Below are 17,497 nucleotides of genomic sequence, written 5' to 3'. Positions count from 1 at the left end.
ACAGTCTTCTGGGCAATGAAGCCAACTTACATTATGAATGATAAGTTTTAAATACGTACAAAATATTCTATAAAGGACAAACACTGCAATTCCTATTTGACAGTACACGTATATCAACTCTTAACATATTGAACAGATCAGGGCTGTGGGGTACATGAATGGAGTCACAGATTATCAGCATCGATGCACTTTGTCTCAACAATTGTTAAAGGACGGTTCCTTTTCTTTAAAAAAAATAAGCTTTTTTTTAGTATTCACATCATAGATTCTACCCAGGAGTTTTCAAGTTCCTGCCCTATTGTAAAAAGGTGTATTTCAATTAAAATGTTTGAAAATAAATCGTATTTCAATGCGCTCACTACATTGTTAATCATACAGTTGGCAATATGCAAGATGCTGCACATACTATAAGGGATTGATGAAAATATGCATCTTATTAGGAATTCTGAATAAATTACACCAACATCATTTTCTCCGAACCTGTCACACAGTGTTCATTTACAAGATCATGAACATTTACATACCACTCTATGGACTATGAACAAAGCCACAATATGGAAATGTATTTCACATCTAGGTAATAGGTTTTAAACCGACCTAAGTATAGCCTAATAAAATATGCATCTTTATAAAACCTTGCTCAGCATTAATTCCAGAACGACAATAGCAAAAGACGCTTTTCAAATGCATTTAACAAATTGAAGTGATTTCCACGGAGGCGGGTTGGTACTTACTTCTTGTACGAATAATTCACCCTATTTTCTGAGAGCAGCAATCCTTTTTGTTCATTTTCAATAGGAGAATCGGGCAGTTAGGAGTGGATGTTGCTGCCACATGGCTCATACGTGTTCATCCTAATCCAAACGCATGGGGCTCTCTCTCTCTGAAGGACTCACATACACACTCACACCTCGCTTCATTTAAAGGATCCACAACCATTAAAATCGTTCTCCCATATCCAGAGGACCGCCTCTGCTTCCCACAGCGCGTTTATTCCAAAAGTAAATTATGCAATGCTGATTATTATCGGAACGGGAAATATACAGGAAGAAAACAATTAGGCACACTGACAAGCAATAAACGCGATTAGCATGATGTAAAGCTACAGTAATAACAACTGTTGTTATTAATTTAACAGGCTAATTCACGTTTATCTTTTATATCAGCTAACATGTTGTATTCTACTGTATTTCTCAGCTATCCGTTTTTGTGTCAGAGGTCTCATTGTGCTTCAGTATAGAATGCAACTGGCCATAAATTAATGTATATTAATTGGGGATGTCTCCAAATATGCAGACATTACAGATAAACGCGTATCCTAAATATGTGACGGTAAGTGCAAACAGCTATCTCTTAAAAGAATTATCAACAGCAGTTTCCAAATTAACACGAGAAAGTGTTAAATAAGAATTTAAACAAGCCATCCAACTGACAGTTTCACAAGAAATCCATTTCTGAAACACATGCTTCTATTTTTAGATCCTCATGTCCCACTACTATACATGTGTAGAAGCTACATCTGGATTTTATGTTCTCAGGGTGGTCACTTTTCTGCTCAATTAGGACCAATTGCATGCAAATAAAAAAAGAAACGATCAGGGTCATAAGCAGTCAAAAGCTGTGGTTGACCATAAACAGAAAATAAAGAAAAATAAACATCTACACTCATAACTTCTCAAATTATGCTATTTATGTTTCAGTAGAGTTTGTTTAAAAAAAGTTTGTCATTGTAATTACAGAGGACAATTGTTTGAAGAAAGTCTCCCGAAATCTTCAAGGTTCACAGGTAGCTGGCTTAGAAGAAAGATTTTTAGAGAGGTTATCTTGGAATTTTTTTCAGATTGTTGCCAATTTTTCAGTGAGCCTGTTATCAATGAAAAGAAAACATACCCAGGATAAAGGTTAATTGTAATACTTGTACACTGATCAAATCAATAAAAACTTAATAACTTATCAAATGAAACTGGTTAAGAAGTGTAGTCGTGGACTTGATGAAGATTATCTGGATGGTTATTTTCTGATTACTGAGATGTTTATCTGTTTGTGATCAGTATTAATATCAGCCTGTCTCAGAATCATAGAAATTACAACAGATCCCAAAGGTTTCTAACTTTTGCCTTTATTCTTCTTGTAATAACCTACCATTGATGAGACCGTTGGTAATTTATCAATCAGTTACAACATTTTTTCAATATTAACTTGCAAAATTTTTCAGAGCCTTGTAAACCTCCAACTGGTTATTCTTTTATTTACATTATTTGTAAGCCATCTTTGATTATTTGAGCATTTCACCCTTGCTAAAACTACCTCAGCATCATTCTCATCTTTATTATACCCACACCATGAGTTTTACTTTCTTTCTGTACTGGCGTATACCGGAGTGCATAAAATACTCCAATTCTAGTGGTAAGTCATACAAATGTGTAATTCCAATTTTTTTGTGTATTGCTGAAAAAGTCCATTTTGTTGAACCATTTCATCTTGCACTAATCAGGACAATTCGCGAGAATACCAACGTAAGGGGAAAAGTGCGTTTATACTGTAGGAGAGCAGAGTATTAGGAAGTGGACTCGATTGCCAGAAGTGTTCCCTTGGAGAATGCACCAGTTAGATGATAACTGACAGTTAAATGCTAAGCTTTGTTTAAATTTTCAACCAGACAGATTGTTCGTAGTTGGCCAAGGCACTGCCCTGAGGACATAACCAAAGACAGAATGTTAACTGTTTTGTTGGTTTGTATCTGCAAAGTTTCTATCTGCAAAGTTCAGGACATCGTGTAACCATATTTGTAACTTCCAGTAATTGAATGAATGATTGATGATTTATTGTCACTTGTACTCTACAATGAACAATATAGTACAATACTGTGAAAAGCTTCAACTATTGCCACAATCTGGTGCCATTTTGAGTAGTTTAAGAATAAAAATAATAAAAAGATATAGCTGAAAGCGAGCCCATCTGCATTCCACCATTTCCACCATGAATCCTGAGCCCTGAGCTGGCTGATCAATGGCATTTGTGCCTCCACCTTTCTGCTGCCTGTGCTGGACTCAACAACATTGGATTTGCTGCTTTTCTGGTGGGCCCACCTCACCAATGGGCTGCCAATGCAGGGTCCTGTGCTGGACATACACTTGCCCCACATCTAGGAGCCCCATGCTGCGCTGCTGCCACGTCTGACTCGCCAATAATCAGGAGACCCAGGCTCTGTTGCCACTGTCACCATGACAATAGCTAGTGCCTCCACTCTGGACACACCAAATCACTGACACTTCAGCTCCCACCTCGCCAATGTTTGGAGCTCCTGCTCCAGGCCCACCACAACCAGGACTCCTTGGTTCTGCTGCCAGGCCAAACCACTGCCTCACCAAGAGTCCCACTCCAGCTGCCCGCCTCCACAATGTCACCTTCTCCACTACAGCCAAGATGAAGATGAAGAAAAAGAAAAAGAAAGAAGATTAAAATGGTAATCAAAGAAGGGAGGAAGCAGCCAGTCTGAAGCAGATGGGCCCAGGATCCCATACACTGTCTACCTTGCCAGCACTGCTATCTTGGAAACAGCAAGTTTGTCACACTGCGAGCCTGATGGACAGTCTTAAATTGCTTGTCAGTGTAATATATTCAGGATTATTTAGCAAATGCTGCCCAATCACAAATAACATTGAAATTGCAAGCTGGTTGAGTTCAGTCATCTAGCGGTTGCATTTTCCAAGACAATGCTTCTACAAATCAGAGACCACTTGCCAACCAGTCAGCACTCTCATAAAGTAAAATGCTATTTTCACATTACATTGATATTCTTGTGAATTGTGCTGATGATTGCAAGACAAAACACTTCAACAAAATGTTTTTTGTTCAGCATTAGTCAAGTTCTGTACTACCAAAGGAAGATTTCTATCCGTACCATTTCTTGTTTTATACTCAATGTCCCCTCCATGAAGCTCAAAATATGTTGGCCTTTTACAGACATACATCTACCGTCTTGGCTGATTCCACTTCTCCACCCAACAATAATCTTACCATTTAAGGTACATCAACTCTACTTCCTGTAATACAGATCTTCACACTGAACCACTCCTGCTACCTAACTTTATACTCAATACCTTGTCTATATCCTCTATATTCTTCCTCACATTTTTCCAAGAACCCAAAACTGCACCATCAAACCACCAGATGTGGGATGGAAAACCAAAAGTGTTCCAGATGTGTTTCCTGGGACACTATTATCTGCATCTGCCAATTAAAGGCATTCTATATTTTCTGCACATTTCTTCTATCTGTTTTGCTACATTCAGTCGAATATGACATCACTTAAATTCCTTTGTATGACACCTGACCTAACGCATTCAAACATATTTTTGTTTAATTTCTCAAGAATACCAAAAGAAAGTTTTACAATTGCCTCAATTTATATTGCAGTGAAGTACCAATGACTCAAGGACAGAAATCTTCTACATTAGTTTCTGAACAAAGAAAATTTACAGGGCACTGAGGTGACACGTGACTCTGAATCGTCAATTTCATTCTGGTAATTTAGAATATTAAAATTCGGAAGTTTTATTTCAGGCTTTCTAACATCAGAAAACAATTACATTTATTTCTCCTGAATTAAAACTAAGTTAGGTGGATGTGATTTTTCACCAATTATTCCTTACATGAGAACTGAAAAAGTCACATTTGTGAGAGACAGGGTTTTGTTTCTACGGGCATTGCATCATCTGAGTAGGCAAAGTAAGAACCATTTTTTAATTTGGTAAAATTATTATATTTTCTATTATTGATAAAGAAAATCTGTGGAAAATAAGCATAAAGACAGTCAAGAAGATGGAGGTGACAAGGTCCCAGGGAAAGACTATTAGGAAGCCACATAGCAATTGCTAATCACAAAAATACCAAGGTCTGTGCAGTTTGCCTCATAATATCCAGATCTCTAATCATGGCTGTTCTCTAATCATGGTAATCTATGAGAATTAATTACTCCACAACAATCTTAGATGTTAGGCAAGATTCAATGCTGCCCATCTCTGCAAGAATCATTGGCATCTGGGGCCAACCAACTACAGGAAATGTCACAAAGCAATCACACAATAATGGCAAAACTTTCCTCGATTAAGCTGGAGGACAGAGGGATTCACTCAGAATTCCCGGCAACTGGCGACAGGATGTCTATTAGGCTCATCCTGTGGGGTTAGCCAGCAACTCCTTAGGCACATTGTGCCTGATTGAAGGACACATCGGGAAAGGATGGTATGTCTCGGGCGGTGGGGGTGGGGGGGTCTCTCTAAGAGTCACCCGCTGCCCTTGCCTCCGACAGCACAGAGCAAGGCCAACTCATCATGCCCGCATCTGTCAACCAAGTTCTGATTGCAATAACTCCATTTTCCAGCTCTTAGTGCATAGTCATGAAAGCTAAGCAATGCAAGTGAATATCTAAATTCTGCTTAAATGTTAAAAATGTCTGAATCAACCACTCAATCAGGCAGTGAACACAAGATTTCAAATACCTTTTGGGTTAAAATAAATCTCAACTCCTCTTTTAGACTTCCATGTCTTACCTTAAATCTATGGCCCCTGGTTATTCTGTCCAGCCCTGGCAGCATCCTGGTATACTGCCTCTGCACCCTCTCTTGTGCAATCATACGTTCTTCATACTCAGTTGTGGCCTAACCAGCATTTGTATAGTTCCAACATAACCTCCCTCATCTTGTATTCTCCACCTTAAATAAAAAAAAGTTAAAAATCACATAGGACTTCTTAACTACTACCTTCAGTGATCTGTGGCTATGCACACCAAAGTCCTTTCTCATCTTCAGTCTTTTCCAGGGTCATATTGTTATGGACCAGACCAAACCCCCTCAAAACATGTCAAGCAGATAGCCTGGACCCTAAACTTTTCTTATTTTAAAGGCAAGTGCCAGGCATTCGATTGGTCAAACTATCAGGCTTGAAGTAAAACACACTTTATTCATGCATTATAGTTAAATTACAAACAAATAAAAGATGGATTGGAATAACTTAATTCTACTGGAAAACTAAACAGAATTACAGATTATTTAACTACGAAAGAGAAACTGTTCCAATATAGTAACATCCCATAAACACACCCTTGACAAGGGAAAATTCAGTAAAATGGATTATTTTACATGCAATTCTCTAGTCCAAGAGGAAAGAATATCAAGAGAAAACTCTGAGAAAGAGTGAACTCAAGCATTTTGCTGTAGCAGAGAAAGAGACAGAGGGAGATGTCTTACAGCTTCCAAACCCCAAAAGCTACTGAAAGCTAAACTAAAATCTTGGTTCTGTAGGAGCTTGACCCCACCGATTCAGGTTGTTCCCATTGTCCCAACTTTAGAAAAAAAACCAAGGCCTCACAAGTTGTTTACTTTATTGACTTGAAGCAGTCTGCTCGCTGCCCACTGTCTCAACCTGTCTTCACAAAAAAAAAGCAAGACAAAATATACCTTTTAAAGTCATAGTATCATCACGCCTACCATTCATTGTGTAATTTTCTGACTTGTTAGTCTTCCCCAAATGCCCAACCTTAATCCCTGTGGAACCCCACTGGAAACAGAAACATCCTCTAACATCACTCTCTGCTTCCTGCCTAACAGCCAAATTTTGATCCAATTTTCCACTTTGCCCTTAGTCCTATGGGCTCTTACTTTCTTGACCTAGCCTACAATGAGTGACCTCACCAAATGCTTGCTAAGTTCCACGTAGACCACATAAAATGAATTAACCTCATTAACACCCCTGGTTGCCTCCTCAGAGTGGGAGAGTGGGACTCTCCACTCTCATTGATCTCGGGTCCCACACAGGTTTATGGCCCGTCTGTCTGATTCTGGGATTTCTCCCATCTCACTGCTCCTTTTACCCTCATTGCCACCACACCTGAGTCCCGCACAGTTCCATTGCCTGAGTGTCTACTTCAGGGTCCTCTCCTCCCTCCTCTCCTTTTAGCCTCACTGCCACCATTCCTGAGTCTTAGACTGCTACGCTGCCAGGTTTTCTGTTTCTGGGGGACTTTTCCTCGCTCACTGCTCCTTTTAATGCTCTAAAGTCACACGCAGTCCCCACCAGTTTCGCTGCCACTCGGTCCTCACCTCACTAGCTCCTCTCCTACTGCCATTGCTGTCAGCTGCCACTGCTCCCCCCTGATGCTGGTGGTAAAAAGAAGCTGCTGATTTGTCATTCTTGGATGGCAGAAATTTCCCTACCTGGTAGTCCAATTGCATGAAAGGTCTAATGGGCCTCTTAAGTACCTGAGGAGGTCTCCATCTTGGAACTGATAGCAGTTCCTTGCCTGTTCACTGGTTTTTAGGTGAGACCTCTTTTGCCCAACAGAAACCACTAGGTGAGGACAACTTGCCAATGTTGGAAAGCTTTGGGAACAATAGTTCCAAAATCAAATGCACCTGCCAAAGATGCTACACTCATACTTAAGTTGTGTTTCATATAATGTTTCCCAAAATAGTATATTCCAAAAGAAGAATGTTTAATTTGCACTTCAGCGCTTCAATATTATTGACTTCCATTGTCTTCCTAGGGGATGTTATTAATAGATATACAAGTCTCTCACTAAAGTAGTGTTTTCACAAGTTAATTTTTAATATACTTCCTTTCAAACACAAGTTGCTGTTCTAATTTTAATGGGCTGGACAAAATAATGGCTTGCTGTAGTATATATTGCCTGGCTCTTTTAGAATCCTGAAAATAGCAATCTTCTTGCATCTCTTTGTGAGTAAGAATGTGCCCAATTTATGGAATTGGTCTTGATAGTCCAATAGATTAGTAAGATCTGTCCCCTGCGAACAAATATTGACTCTCTGCAATCTTCAGTTGCCTCTCCAGTATTCAGTTATCTTTGGAATAATATGCAAATTTATCTTAGTTCTTTAAGATTATTTCATCCATCCTCTGAGATTTGTTTGCCCAATAGTTTTACAAACTGATTAGTAGCCATGCTTGTCATAATATACTTTGGGCAGAATGTTATAGGGTCAGGACAAGATGGGCTATGGCGAGATGTGTGACAGAATCAGGTAACAAGTGTGGCAATGCCCCTCTTGACATTAGGAGCAACTTATACCATCTTTTATGATTTTCATAAGTGACATGGTGAGTTGGTCTCTAGGCAGCAACAATTTGCCAATTCAGGGAATTGTTGTTTGCTAAATGTTTTGTTGATACCTCAACTCACCTCGTTAATATTCAGCTTCCTATCAAACCAAACTCAATGTATGAGCTCAAAGTTAAAAAACCAAACATGAAAACCTGAGTGGGTATCCAACAAATTCAGTTCACCACACTCTCCAAATGACCTGCACGTTGAGTACCATCAAAGTGCATTTCAGGGCATGATCAATTGGCGCCCAGGCCTCATCCACAGACATTGGCACCTGGCATCAGGCAACTCCTCACAGCCATCATGGCTCCTCTCCAATACATTTCAGTGAGCACTGGAAGCTCACACTTGTAATGTAGAGTGCACTGGCTACTGGCATTGAAAGGCTGCAGCAGGGATACTTGATTCACATAGACAGTACCCAGCTGACGGATTGGACCAGGCAGTACCTCAGGGCGGCTCACTTGCTCTCAGTGGCACTCTGGTATCATGGGGTTGGGAACCGTGAATGACCACATCAGTCATGGCCACCTTATATTACAGGAGCTGGGTGAGAAAAGAAGATTGCTCACAGATCTATGTATTGAACAAGATATTGTTACTGGGTTCCCATTCTCTGGCCATCTTCATACACTCTGTGTTTTGCATCTCACCCCCACCTCTCCCCCTCATTACAGACACTACTGGATATTTCATTGATAGCTTGTTTTTTTGAAGCACAGATGCTGTGAAACAATAGGCATTTTGTGTAAGAAGGGACAAAGCTTTCTGCATGACCCAATGCCATGTATTTACATAGCTTGTCTTGCTTCCACATGATGCAATCGGCAGTCAGCATAGAACTCCATTCATGGAATCTTCCCTGTGACTGGAAACTATAACAATGCCATTTGCCACAAAGGGATACTAACAACCAGGTGTACAAGTAAACACATACATTTATACACAGCTCAGAATCAATCACAAGCCATTGTCACACATGCCACTAAAATATTCTCATTAAGTCTTCTTCCTGCTCTCTTTTCCTCTGCATCAGAGCATACTCTCTGGTTCCACAGCTAGAGTGGAGGGAACCTGCTTGGCAGGGGAGCTCATTCGCCCTAGAGGTTTGGTCGGATGACCGGGGGATGCTTGTGTCTGGGAAGACTTCTTGCCAGAGACAAATTGATTCCCATCAGTATGGACATTCAAGGATCAGAGGAGATCAGGCAGGATGGAGGTGGAGGACCCAGCCACTTCTGAAGTGTGCTGAAAGGAGACTTCTGAGGGAGCTGTGTGTGGTTTTTCCTGCAGTTGGGGGACTCCTGGCACCACCCTTTCTCTTTGTGAGGGTGGGGTGCCTACAGTGTTTGCCAGGTTCCCATTACCCTGCCACCATGCCTTTGGTCTAGAGGCCCATGTCTGGGGCGGTGAAGTGCAATTGTGTGTACCTCTCCAGCAGCCTCTGATGGAGGTTTACCTGGCTCTCTAGGACAGCTCCCACTCTGTCGGAGGAGGCAACCAGATGGTAGCATGACTCGCTGCACTGCTGCAGCTTCTGGGCAATAAGGGGCATTGCCTCCCAAATATCTGTCTGCCACAGTGGTCCCTCCATGTGCAAGTGAATGAAGTTCCTAACTGTTGATACTAGAAGGCCCTCTCTTGCCCGGAGGTGAGCTGGTGCCTGATCACCAGCAGTCCTCCAAGTGCCAAAGGCTTGGGCTTTTTCTTCTTCGACCAGCTGTGAAACTATTGCATTGAGGTGTTCATCATCTTGAGCCCCCACACTCTGGTAGTCTAACATTCCACCCAGCTGTCAGTATCTGAGCTGGTGGGGGTGCAGAAGGCAGCTTTGCAGATGCTGCCTCTGAGGCTTTGCTACTTTTATTTTCAGAGGTCCGTGAGATGACTTTTTGGGGAGACAAGTGATTCTCTGCAGTGTTTATGCAGATATAAGTGGTACATGCAATACCCAAGAGAGAGACAATATGGCAGCCAATGGTAAGGAGTGATGTGTAATGAATGACACTGACACCAGAGTTTACATGTTTTGCAATAGAAAAATTATACCTACTCAGTTGGTGGAATATGGGTGTCTCGGCATCTCCAGAGGAGCGGTCCAATCTTCTCCTGTGAGGGCAAGCATTCCCTATCCATTAGGGATGTGAAGCTGAATGTTGAGTATTCCCCATCCATATGGGCTAGCTCTGCCCTTTTCCTGGACTGACAGAAAGAGAGGGATTAAGAAAGATGAAAATGGGTGGCTTGGGTTTAAATGCTGGTGAAGTTGGTAGAAAGCTGGCAACATATTCCCAGGGTGTGAGGAGGGCAGCAGAGAAGGCTACTGACCTTCTTTTGGCACTGCTAGCCATTCTTCTGCACCGTGGAGACAGCACTGACGCAGGGTGGTGGTGAGGTTTTGGGGGTGGGGGAGGGGGGGGGGGGGTGGTGGGTAGGAGGCAGGTGGGTGACCTCAGAATAGGCTGGCAGGCTCTGGTGACACAGCCTCCTCTGGCAGAAGGCGTAGTCCAAGACAAGGACTCCTTCTTTTAGCCCCACCCCCTTCAGCAGGACCTCCAGGTTCCTGTTGGAAAATAATGGTGGCATTTTCCCCTTCTCTGCATTGGTCAATTTCTGTCCATCGATGAGCAGGGCAGCTTTGGATTGCTGGTGCATGTTCTGGTGCACCGCAGCTTTTTAAAGATGGCCTAAACATTAGGGATATAGAGCTTTTGGTGGATATCCAATGAGTAGCAAGTTGTTCAGACACCTGGTAACCTGGCGTCACAGCTAGACATGAGAAATGTCAAAAAACATGGTAGGTAATTCATGCAGCACTTTTGGGAAGATACAGAAAGAAATCTCATTAGACCTCACAGTGGAAATCTCTCCAAAAGAACTCAACATAACTTGGATTTAGCCAAAAAAAAATTAAGATTCAGCACAGTGCATCACAATTTGTTTCTGCATTTTTAATTTCCATTCCAGATCAGATATACATCTGTACCTCTCCACAGGAAAACCAATGAAGGTTTGTTACAAGCGAAACATGTGAATTTGAGTAAATGTATAGATAACGTATCAGCAACTGCTGACATGTCTGAAGAGGTAAATTAAAAATATTCACAATTGTAAAAGGGGTGGAGGAGCAGAGAGATAGATGTAATGGGTGGGAAGGGTGTGCATACAAAACATTGAATGTCGCACTCCAGGCTGAGAAAGTGTTTAATAAAGTATGAGGCATCTTCCCTTTGTAAATAGAGGTATAGAGTACAGAAGCAAAGTTATCAGGTGAGTTCACTGGCCTGGAGAGTCTGGAGAAGTTGTGTCATTCTGCTTAGAGGGTAGAAGATTTGACAGAAGTGTGCAAATTCAGCATAGATAGAAAGAAGCTGTCTCCATTGATAGGCAGGTCAAAAACCAGTGGACATTAATTTAAGCTGAAAGACCTAAGAAATAAAGGCAACAGGAAGAAAATCTTTTTTAAGCAATGTATGATTAGGGTCTGGAAAGTGTGGCCCTAGGTTTTAGTGCATGCAGAATTCATCCTGGCTTTCAGGAGGCATTTGGATAATTATCCAAAGAGAAAAGGTTTGCAAGGCTTTGGGGAAAAGGAAGATCAGTGGAATTATTGGGTTGCTGCCACAAAGAGCCTATACAGACTTGAAGAGTTGAATAACCTTTCTCTGCATTGTAAGCAGATTCTGTGATTGTTGTTAGTTGGCACTAGAATAGAGGTAATTCTTTTGACATCATGATGTACCTCTATGTGTTGGTTTTCCATCTTTCAGGCTATTCATGCACCAGTGCCAATATCTATTCAGAAATAACCTTTCAAAATTTTGGGTGAATTAGTTCTACACAAGACTCAATGTAGGTTTCTGCTTTGCAGTATATACATAATGGATTTGGATTCTTTTTTATGTTGTGTGCAATGCAACATTCAATGAATTTTGTACTGTTATATTTCATTATGGGGAGTAGACTTTGTAAATAGCCCTTAATGAACATCTTTACTAGAATTTTAGTACATCTTTCATATTTTTAAAACCTTAATTCCAATTTTATAATCCCATGAGAAATTAATACTATAGTCCTAAATGCATATTAAAAAAGAATTTATCATCTTTAAAATAATTAAATTTTACAACTTTAACAATATTTTGTCATGTACCTAAATCCATTTCACTATATAAAATTCTAGTTTTATTTTAATGCAAATCTGTAGGAATTTTGGTTGGTAATTTAGCCCTCAAGTATTTTCTGTCATTCAATGAAAACATACTGACTTGTATCCTAACTCCAATGACAGACTTGAGTTCCATATTCCTTAATATCCTTGGTTAGCAAAACATCTGTCAACTTCATACTTAAAACTACCAACTGAGCATTAGTGCTTTCTGTGAGAATGAACTCCATGATTCTAGCACCATTTGTATAAAGAACTTTCTAACTTATCTCCAAAATAGCCCGGCTCTGAATTAAGTTTGGCTGTCTTTTTTAAATCTTACTTTCCAATTTGCCAAGTCCTGTAATTATACGAGCTGTTTCCTGAGTGGGAAAAGATTCAGCAGTGGTTGACTACGATGGTTACATCAGAGACTTAGAAGCTTGAGTTGATTTTAATTATAAGAAGCAGGTTTCCCAAAGGAACTAGCATGTTTCAAGGGATGTTGCCACCATATCACAAGTTTCCTTTTGTGCAGGCATTAGAACAGACTAAAAATTCCAGAGCCAGTATCAAGAGAGTCAGTGAAAGTTTTGGCCACTGCTTGCAGTTCCTTGCATTAGGGCACAGGCTCAAATGCTAGTGGTCAGCGTTATTATTGTCTACATAGTCCCAGTCATATATTGGATTTTTGTAAAAGTCTAGTATTAAGGTTGCATTTGCAATTACAAAGTGCTAATACCACAGAATCAGACTATTCAGCCTAACAGCTCCATGCTCCACTGAATCTTTTGCTGCAGTCATATTGTTCTTGTCCTTCCACCATCATTTTGCTATGATCGGAGGGCATTAAAAGAAACCCAAAGAAGACTGTTTTTTCTTTAACATTTCGGCCTTTAACTTTGGTTCCTTTTAAAAATGGACAACATCGCTGGACTCATAAATATAGTGAAAGCTGATCACATGATTTTGTATTTCCAGAAGCTTCTGAACCCCCGACATTATATAGACATTCCAGCTAAAAATCACACAAAGCTTTCGGAGATGAACCATTTCCTTCCAGCTAGGTCTGGATAAATGAAAACTTCAAAACCACTATTAAAATTGGCACTAATGATTTTACAGTTAACTCTTCACCTTGCGATGGAAACTCTGATGAGAAGAAAAGTTATGTTGGTACAACCCTCAGCACTGTCAGCACCTAAACCACCTGTGACTGTCACATGACTGAAATCTGAACTTTTTGAATTGCTTAAGAATACAATTCTGGGATTCTAAAATCAGTTGCCACCTCTAAAGGAAGATCTATAGCTATATTAAGTGTAAAAGGGTGGCTAGGGAGCGAATAGGTCCCCTTAAAGATCAGCACGGCCGTCTATGTGTGAAGCTGCAGGAGATGGGGGGAGATTTTTAATGAATATTTCTCCTCAGCGTTTACTGAGCAGAGAATCATGGATGCTAAGGATATAAGGGAAACAAGTGGGGATATTTTGGACCGCATACACATTACCAGAGAGGAGGTGTTTGGCAGCCTTAAAGTGCATTAAGGTAGATAAATCCCACGGGCCTGATCAAGTCCATCCTCAGACATTGAGGGAGACTAGGGAAGAAATTGCAGAGGCCCTTGCAGAGATTTCCGCTTCATCTTTAGCCGCTGGTAAAGTTCCAGAAGACTGGAAGATGGCTAATGTTGTTCAATTGTTTAAGAAAGGTAGCAAAGACAAGCTAGCGAACTACAGGCCAGTGACCCTGACATCAGTGGTAGGTAAGTTATTGGAGAAGAAACTGAGGGACAGGGTCAACCAACATTTGGATAGTCAAGATCTGATTAAGGATAGTCAGCTTGGATTTGTGCACGGAAGTCATGTTGGCAAATCTTTCATAGTTTTTCAAAGAGGAAACCAAGAAGATAGATGAGGGTAGGGCAATGGATGTTGTCTATATGGACTTTAGTATGTAAGGCCTTTGACTAGGTCCTGCATGGCAGGCTGGTCATGAAAGTTAGGTCGCATGGGATCCAGGGAGAGTTAACTAATTGGATTCAATGGTAGGAAGCAGAGGATGATGGTTGAAGGTTGTTTCTCGGATTGGAGAACTGTGACTGGTGGTGTGCCACAGGGGTCACTGCTGGGACTTTTGTAATTTGTTACTTACATAAATGATCTGGATGTGCATGTACAAGACATGATTAGTAAGTTTGCCAATGACACAAAATTAAGAGGTATAGTTTGTGGCAAAGAAGGTTATCAAAAATTACAGAGGGATCTTGATCAGATGGGGAAGTGGGCTGAGGATCGGTAAATACAACTCAATACAGATAAGTGTGATGTATTGCACTTTGGAAAGTCAAACCAAGGTAGGACTTGTACAGTAAATGGTAAGGTCCTCAGGAGTGTTGTGGAACAGAGGGACCTAGGAGTACAAGTACATAGTTTGTTGAAAGTGGTATCACATGTGGACAGGGTGGTGAAGAAGGCATTTAGCATGCTGGCCTTCATCGGTCGAGGCATTGAGTATAGGAGTTGGAACATTGTATAAATCATTGGTGAGGCCGCACTTGGAGCATTGTGTACAGTTTTGGTCACCCTGTTATAGAAAACACATAGTTAAACTGGAAAGTGTGCAAAGGAGATTTACGAGGATGGTGCCAGGACTAGTAGGTCGGAGGTATAGAGAGAGGTTGGCCAGGATAGGACTTTGTTCCTTGGAACATAGGAGAATGAGGGTGGACCTTATTGAGGTGTATAAAATCATGAGGGGCATAGATAGGATGAATGCATATAGTCATTTTCCCAGGGGTGGGGAATTGAAAACTAGAGGGCATAGGTTTAAGGTGAGAGGGGAAAGATTTAAGAAGGACCTGAGGGGCAACTTCTTCATGCAGAGAGTGGTGCATATATGGAAGGCTGCCAGAGAAAGTGGTTGAGGCAGGTAATATATCAACATTTAAAAGACATTTGGATAGGTACATGGATGGGAAGGATTTAGAGGGATATGGACCAAATTGGAACTAGCTGAGAGGGCCCCATGGTCAGCATTGATCAGTTTGGGCTGAAGGGCCTGTTTCCATGCTGTATTACTCTATGACTCTCTGATTCTATAACAGGACTCCAGGCTGAGATTGCAACATGCCTCTGATCTTCCATCTCTGCCTCCAAGTTGCTGACTGGAGTGAAGCCTAAATTTTGTCTGCAAGAGAATGACTGGTCCCAGCTCACTGAGGAAATAATTATCGGACACTGACCTCAGGAAGTTGTAACTTAAAGAAACTGTATTATAATACTTCTGAACTTACCAAAATTTGTTACCAATAAGCTCTCCGTCTGTTAGCCTGACCTTAATCATTGGTGAGAGCGTCCATTATTAAGGATGTGATTGCAGGGTACTTGGAAGTGCATGGTAAAATGGGACTGAGTCAGCACGGTTTTCTCAAGGGCAGGTCATGCTTGACATGTCTATTAGAATTCTTTGAGAAGGTAATGAGCAAGTTAAACAAAGGTAAGCCAGTGAACATGATCTATTTGGATTCCCAGAAGGCCTTTGGCAAGATGTCACACAGGGGGCTACTAAATATGATAGGACCCCATGGTGTTAGGTAAAAGGTACTGGCACAGATAGAGGATTGGCTGACTGGCAGAAGACAGAGAGTGGGAATAAAGAGATCTTTTTCAGGATAGCAGCTGGTGACTAGTTGAATTCCACAGGGGCCAGTGTTGGGAACATAACTATTCATGTTATACATTAACAATCTGGACTGAGGACATTGTTGCTAAGTTTGCAGATGACACACAGATGGATGGAGGGACAGGTAGTGATGAAGATGCGGGAGGCTGCAGAAGGACCTCGATAGGGTAGGAGGCTGGGCAGAGAAGTGATGATGGAATAAAACGTGAGAAAGTGTGAGTTTATGCACGTGGTAGGTAGAATGGAGGTGTAGACTATTTTTTAAATGGAGAAAGGCTTTGGAAATCTGAAGCACAAAGGAATTTAGAAGTCCTGGTTCAGGATTCTCTTAAAGTTAATGTACCGGTTCAGATGGCAGTCATTAAGGTAAATGCAATGTTAGCATTCATTTTGAGGGAGGATGTACTCCAGAGTCTGTATCAGGCTTTGGTCAGACCACATTTGGAATTTTCTGTGCAGTTTTGGGCCCTGTATCTAAGGAAGGATGTGCTGGTGTTGGACAGTGACCAACAGAGGTTCGCAAGAATGATCCTGGGAATGAAGAACTTGTCACTTAATGACCTAATCTACCAAATTGTTTCAGAATATATATGAAAATTCATATGAAAGTTTCCATTTGACTTCATTCCTTACTGCCGGTTTTGGATTCTTCTGTATTCAACACTGGAGCAAGACTGCCTATGATGCTGAAGAAACCATGCCACCTTCTGAAATTTCCTTCTAGGACACTTTTTTAATATATAGGGTAAGCTTGGTGTGGTAGCATTGTTGCTGATCTCTTAATGGTAACCAAACTAAGTTAAGAAATTTGTCAAACTGCATATTTTATCATGCACACCAGGGCACAATTTTTTTTAGGGTTTTTTTTCTGATTTCCTCCAAGATACTTCTTGGTTTTCAGGTTTTTCTTTTTGACTGTCACTAACTCATTTATTTGTTGGTGCAGTAACGTAGTAACATTGTCTTTTGTAATGATGTTGACATAAGGGGTATTTAGTCCCACAGTAAAGCAGAACTAAAAGAATTATCAATATTCTTACTAATTACCAGCAAGCTATTAAAGCTAAGAGAAACATTCTTTTCGTCAACACCAGTTTAAATTAGCACAAAATAACAGACATAATTTAGCAAAAGTATTTTTCAAAATAACTGACATGCACTTCTATACACATAAAGCCATAACTTTAAACATACTTTTTACAGGCTGGTGAAGTTACAATTATTGAATTCCAATCTTATGCACAAAGCTCATCAAGTCTGCATTCACATTTGCCCCTTCTCAGCAGGTAGCACCTACTGCCTGGTCATGCTAGATACCAATAATGGGGTTGTTTGCTTCTTTCTAGTTCAATTGGGGCATTTAAATTTAAAAATTGCATCACCCAACTGATTAAGATACAGCTCTGGGCTGGGGCTGGCCCACAGCCTGTGTAAGTGTTGGGTTACAATCACTGATTTAAATATCAAATCCATCTGCCTGGCAGAGATCCCATTGGAAACCAACCATCTGTCTTTATTAAGTCCCAAACTAGGATAAGAGG

This window comes from Rhincodon typus, chromosome 9 (genome assembly GCF_021869965.1).
Source record: "Rhincodon typus isolate 14 chromosome 9, sRhiTyp1.1, whole genome shotgun sequence".
NCBI classification, from domain to species: Eukaryota; Metazoa; Chordata; class Chondrichthyes; order Orectolobiformes; family Rhincodontidae; genus Rhincodon; species Rhincodon typus.
This window is presented reverse-complemented; position numbering follows the sequence as displayed.